Source organism: Oryzias latipes, chromosome 7, assembly GCF_002234675.1.
Source record: "Oryzias latipes chromosome 7, ASM223467v1".
Taxonomy (NCBI): domain Eukaryota; kingdom Metazoa; phylum Chordata; class Actinopteri; order Beloniformes; family Adrianichthyidae; genus Oryzias; species Oryzias latipes.
The window spans coordinates 19,370,240-19,377,550 of record NC_019865.2 but is presented as its reverse complement, the minus strand read 5'-3'; positions in this window follow the sequence as shown (position 1 = coordinate 19,377,550).

Below are 7,311 nucleotides of genomic sequence, written 5' to 3'. Positions count from 1 at the left end.
TATTACCTTTGGGACACTAAAAAAACTATTTGTCATGAAATATGGATTATTAGTTCCTTTTCCTGCCCGGAAGTAAGACGCCTCGGTCTCTGAGGCATCGCCTTACGCTCCTTGTTGGTGCCGCCTATTTCAACTCCAACCATTTCTGACGAGTAGGCTCTTCTTTGGGAAGGCTGAACAAACTCTTAAATCTCTCGCAGCCTAAAACAAATCTCACGCAAAAAGACGAGTTGTTGTCTCTACAGTTTAGGTGAAAGAGGAATCACTTCTTCACCGAGTTGATGCTAAAATGAAATCAACAACATGAATTTAAAAATTATAGAAGAGAAAAAAACAAAATGATTGAATTTAGCCATATTGGCTGTAGTGTTCATGGATAAACAATAGAAAGTCTAGATGAGAAAGTTGAGTCTAGAGCCTGAAACAAAACTCTACTGTTAACAAACTGTTGTTTGTAATTCAAGTAAAAATGGGGAAATATTTGTCATAGAAAAATGTAAAATTCAATTCTACATTATTTTGGGATCTTTGCCTTATCCTGTAGGTGCATTGCTACTTCTTTTCAGTTAAGAATCAAGTTCACCCTGGGTGAAGTAGTTTTCTTTTCTATGTCAAAACAATTTGATGTCATCGTTAGACAAACAGTTGTTGTGTTTTTCAGTTTTGCACTGTATATTTAGAGCTTACCAAGAACGGGACAACGTCTCGAAAGGTTAACACCATGATTTAAACTTAAAAGCAGCCCTTTGTTTTACAGAGTAAATATATCCAAAATAAACAAGGAACACTCTTAATCTACAAACTGTAATGAACTGTCATTGTGTGAAAAATATGTGCAAGGGATGCTAAATCCAAACTTCAAGTCCATCCATCCATTTTCTTAACTGGCCATTTCCCTTTTGGGATCACGGGTGTCCCAGCTACTGCTGAGCAAAGGCAGGGCACACCCCAGACAGGTCACCAGTCTCTAAACTACATATGTAAGTGTAAATCAAAGAACAATGCCTCAGAGGTTACTTTTCTGTGCTAAAAATGCAATTAACCCTCAGTTTCTTGCAGTGACACTGGAGTTCATTAAGGACAAAAAGTTCTGAAACTTGTAAAAAAGGTGTTAATTCTAAATATAATATAACAAAACACTTGAAGGACAATAGATAAAGTGTTATGTTAAAATGAAACAATAAATCAAAATACCAGATATTAAATATTGAATACAAACTGTAAAATGCATTTGCTCCTTATCGAGAAGCCCAGAATTTTTTTTCCAAAGTATAAAGCTAAACACCTGTAGTCAGTTGAGTTTTTTAATTTTTTGCCTCACTTTTGTGTTTCACTCTAAAACTAAAGTCCAGAAAACGTGATCAGTGCTGCGCAGAACCATGGAGTTCTTGCAGAGGGTTTGATAAATTGCAGTCTGCACCTAGCCCCCAAGACATAACAACAATTATCAGTCTCAGTGGGGGAAACCTATTTGTGGAAGACCATCTTAAAATAAGAGTGGGAACTCACTGTGGCACAACGGTCTTCCTGGTTCCTGTATGGACAGTTTATGCAAGCACGTGTCACCGCCAGCTGTGAAACGACAGAGCCATCTAACTATAGCTGTGGAAAGGTGGTGACTTTGCGGTCACCGTACAGCACAGGCTCGAGGATCTTTTCACACCCCTGCAGAGAGAATTCAGTCTCACTGTGAATCCCTGCATCTTTATTTCAGATCTGCACAAGTTGCCCAAAGCTCTGATGAGCATGAATGCCAACCTTTTCTCAGCTTTGTTCTTATAAAACAGGGCATCTTTTAGTGAATATCCAAAAACCACAATAAAAAAACTATTTTAATAGATTTGTTCAATAATAACAGGGATTAGATGTAAAAAGAAAACCATTAAATTGGCCAATCAGGTGCATTTCTTAGCACAATCTTTCATTCTTAAACACCATTAACCTGCTAATTATAATATTATTTCACTTCTGAGATTTTAATCATCGGGTATCACTGTTTGCATTTGACTTAAAATTGTGTTTCCAATCAGCAAACCAGAAATGTCTAATTCATTGGATTTGATATTTGAGTGTATTGCTGTGCATTGTTTTTCACACTTGAAATGGTTTTGTGTGCAAAATATTTGTAGTTACTGGAGTAAAATGAGTATTAAGATGTTGTGTATCTTTTTTACAGAATTACATTGAATGATGCGTGTTTTTTAGCCATGTTTTATTTTGGACATCCTTATTCTACTTAGGTTGATGGTTCAAGTTAAATATTTTATTTTTGTCTTTAAATACGAAACAAAAAAAGAGAGGCTGAAAGGTCTGTGTCTGTTGTGGCGCAATAGGCAGATTGTTCAGAAAAAGACCTGAGCAGTGGATCCCAGTGCATGTTAATCCTGCTGTAGTGAGAGCTTTTGGCTGTGGACAAAGCGATTTGTGACTCCATAACCAGATATCCAGATAACGGCTGGCATTCACATATAAATAGCTGCTTTCAGGCTTAATACTTGCAAAGCTTGTTTTTAGAACAATAAAAACTGAACAAATCTGAAAAAGTCTGTGAAGAAGTTGATATACGTTTTGATCAATGGAATAATGGAAACAGAAACATATATTCTGTACAGTAAACCCTTGTTTTTCGCGGGGGTTACGTTCCAGAAAGAACCCGTGATAGGCAAAAACCGTGAAGTAGAAACCTCTATTTTTTTTTCAATTATGATACAATTAAATACTCTATTATACATTGAAAAGAAAGAACAAACCATTTTATAGGCTCAAACATTTGTTTCACAAATCAAAGTACTTTAGAAACGTTTTTTAACAAATAACTTCTGTTCTGTACTGTCAAATAATAATTTTAATCATCAATGTGAACAGAAGGCTTCAAATCGCGGAGATTAGCCCCGCCCACCGCGACCCGCGTAATTGGATTAAACGGGAGAAAATATAAAATTATGATTAAGAAAAAATACAAAGTACAGTCGCACAAATAGTGACTCGGGTGTATTTAGCTGCTCTAAGTTCCGACTGAGCCGCTGTATCCTGACTCCGCTCTGCAGATTTTTCTTCTTTTAAAGCCCGCGGTGCAGCTGCAGGTGTGTTTGTTCGGGAGAAGAACATAGTGATAGGCAGTTGTTGTCGCTCTTTTTTCTTCTTCGCAAAAACATCCTTATACACCGACATGCCAACATCAAGAGAATTTGCAAGTACATAATGTAAATTTGGCAAGCTGTTTTACGTACGTGTACATATTAAACTGCAACGTTATTGACGCACAGGTAGAGAAGAAGCAGAGTGGCTTTTTAGCCAATCAGAATGCAGAACACAATGCACGACGCAAATCCGTGAAGTAGCGAAACCGTGAAAAGTAAACCGTGTTATAGCGAGGGATCACTGTATATCTATATTCTATATTCTATTCTATATCTATATTATATATTCTATTCTATTCCATTCTATTCTATTCTATTCTATTCTATTCTATTCTATTCTATTCTATTCTATTATATCATGTTATTGTCATGGTGCCTCTGTCAGACTCCTCCCCCTCTTCAGCTTCACCTGTCGCAACCAGCTGTTCCTGCTCACCTAATCACCCTGCAGCCTCTTAAGGAGACCCTGGATCATTATTCGACGCCAGTTCGTTGTTGTTCCTACGGTGCTTAGTCTGGCCACTTCAAGTCTTCCCTCATGCCTGTCTGCTCCTCGCTAATACTTTGTTTCTATGCTGCTTCAGGAAACCTCACCCACGAGAAGCTCACCTGGTTGCAGTCCATCATCCGCTCGCCTCACCATGCTTCTTCTCTGACTCCATCTTGGAAATCACGGTTACTGCCATCAAGACCCTCCAGCCTCCTCCTCTGGTCATCCAAGTATCCTGGGATTTATCCATTGTTCATAAATGCCTTCCCAACTGTGAAAAGTATTAAAACTTTTCCCATCGAACACGCCGCCTCCCGAGTCTCCTTCCGGGTTCCAGCATCTGGGTCTGTCACTCTCGCAAGATCATGACAGTTATGTTATACCATATTATATTGTATTGTATTGTATTGTATTGTGTTGTGTTGTGTTGTGTTGTATTGTATTGTTGTATATTTTTCTCTTAAATGCTAAATGATTTCCTTTTGTCAATTTTTGCACATTTTGTCCACGTATCTTAATTATTTTACAGCATCTAAAATGACTTACAGGAAGTACTTCATACTTATTGCACTGTGTCAAATATTCCCTTTTAGTTTTGGTCATTCAACTGACGTGGAATGTTTTACAAAGCTTGAATGCCAACTTTTTAAATACATTAGGTCTTATTTGTGGTATATGCTTTTTGGTTCTCTGCAAACTATTATTTTCCAAGAACAACAAATTCCTACTTTTTTCTGTCATGGGTTGAAGCAAAGGAAGCCTGCAACGCACAGAGGCAGTGGGATGTCAGGTGCAGCTGACAAGAGGACATGAAGTGGGCGAGTGGCATTTTATTATACAACCCATGTATAATAATCAATGAAGTGAAGAAAATAATGAATTGGGAGATGGAAAGGGAAAGAAGAGGAAGCTGGCATGTTTGATAAAAGCATAACAGTAGATAAATCGGGAACAAACCAAAACTAGATTCAATGGGTGAGAAACTGAGAAGATATGAGAAAAAGGACAAACTGAGAATTCTGTTACATTAAACACTATGGGCACTGGCTTAAAAGGCCACGGGGACCACATTAAAACAGGAAATACTAAACTGCTTATACAACTCTCTGCTCCATCATCTGGGTCTCAATTAACCATGAAACACATGAAAGAGGAGGGTATTTTAATGCTAATTACAAAAATGTTTTTGACAAAAACAGATTGCCTTTTGTTTTTGCAAACTCCTTTTCTTTCTTTACCTCTGCTCAAATGCTAGAACATATTTGACACATTACCAAAGTTGTAGGTTTGGGGTTTGGGGTTCATGTTTTTTTTTTTTTTTAAGCATCACTGGCTGTGGGGGTTTGGCTCCATGCAGGAAGCGCTTGCAGATGGCTTGTGCAGTGTAGCAGGCTGCAACATGGATCGCCTGAATTCATCCTTTGCAGGAGGAGAGAAAACAGGAAGTGCTGAAACAAAATCCTTTCAGATTAGCTGAGCTCCATTCCTTTTCGTGTGGAGGCAATGAGTGATTTTGAATCCATGACACAGAGCCAGACATGATTCATGAGTCATCCTCACAAACACAAGTGCAAACCATGCTGTGTAGAGCATTGACTCTGTTAGAGAACTGGCTTTACCCGTTGAGAGCCCTGTGGAAAGTTGGTTACAGACAATAGCAGGCTGTTCTGGCCAAGAGCTATTTCCAAAGTGTGTGCTCTGATGTGCACCAGAATAATGAACATGTGCCGCATGAGTTCAGGAAGAATGCAGGGTCAACTAGATCATGTACACATGGTCAAAGGGCTTTACTGCTCCACTTTGTCCTGCTTTTTTGGATTTACCTCCACAGGTCTGTTTTCGCTTTATGTGGCAAAATAATATAAAGTGAAATTAGCAAAACAAACCTAAAAATCATTTAAATCAAACACAGAAAGAGATCCAGAATCAATTAACCATTTTATTGTAATTATCAGCATTTAATAAAATGTCTAAAAAGCTGTAGCATCTTAGGCATTAGCAGAATAAAACATGAGTGATCCTTCATGGTAAATTTAGGCATCCTGGCTATGCTGAAAGGCTATCTCCAGCTGTATTAATTATTCAATTGTTTCTTTTTTTGTCCTGCGGTGTAACTAAAAAATACTCTGTATCCATTAAAATGTACTTTCATCTTTTTATTTAACTTTGTTCGATTTGTGAGGAATGTTCTCCAGATGCACACTAGAATCATAATTTATCTTAGTCCACTTTTCTTTAGATTAAACACCGAAAAAAAAAGAGGGAAACAAATGAACATGGAAACTCGTGTGGTGATATTGCGCCATCTGGTGGAAAAAAGTACAATGGCGTCCTCACAGAAAGAGAAACCGATCACAAGGATTAAAGGTAATCTCAAACCACTAAAAATAAGACCAAAATTACAATGTGTAAAGTTAATAAATGACCACTTAGTAATTATTTGTCTGAGGTATTTTGGGAACTACACCATCTGTCATGATGACATGCTGGCAAAAACAGCCATGCTTTTCTTACATTTTGATTTTTTAAAGATCCAGAATGCAAACCTTGTTTTATTGTTGATAAACTATCAATTTACTTTATTAATAACAATTTTATATTTATTTATTTATTTTGCTCCACTAATATAGTCTGCAAATATGGAAACCTGTGCACGACAATCTAAAAATTATTCCCACAAAAAAGTAATTTGTGTGCACAAATAAAAAAAAAATGGGGGCAAAAATTAAAATTTTGTGTGCTAAATTTAGTGTTTGTATTAAGTATTAGTATTATCGTCAATGCCACAAAATACTAATTTATGCACACAAAATGTTAATTTGTCTGTTCAAAATGCTAAATCTATGCCCACAAAATGCACATGCTAATTTAACCGCACAAAATACTATTTCATGGCTACGAATGAGTCATTTGAGGCAAAAAAAATTTTTTTTTTGTCTTGTTTTTAAATGTCACTGAAACTGTTGCATTCTTTATCTATAATTCGTTGTAAGACATTACAATAATTTTTTGTATTTAGTATTAGTAGCATCTTTAATTCATACCAATAATTTTTGGCCACAAAATACAAATTTGTGTGCACAAAATGCTCATTTGTGTACACAGTACCGGTATATTAATTTGTGCACAGCAAATGCTAATATGTTGCCAAAAAATACTAATTTGTGGTCTCAAATTATTAATTTAAAGCAATAATTTGTTATTGTAAAATTTAGTATTAATGTAACATTTAGTAAAGTAAAACTGTGTATCTTTTATCCAAACACCTTTAAAAGGTATGACAAATGAGACCAAGATACAATATTGAACAATTTTCCCAAATACAAACACACACATTTGATATTTTTATACATGATTCATTGTAGGATATTGTCACTGTCTTTTGATAAATTATTTATGTTTGTTTGTTTGTTCATGTCATAAACTTAATAAAAAAAACTTCCTTGTTTTAAAAAAAAATCCACAATAATTCTTAAAACAGTGTCTGAGAAAATCATCATTTAGGACTTTTTTGTGTTCATTATGTGTAAAATGTCTTTATTATTGTGTTTTAGTCTTCTAAATACACAACCATTTAAAAATAAAACATAAAAAGGTGTGCATGTTTCTGTTGTGGTCTGGGTTGGAGGGCCTTGGACCCCTGGTGGGCGTGGTGACCCAGTGCAGGGGCGGGGCAGGGAC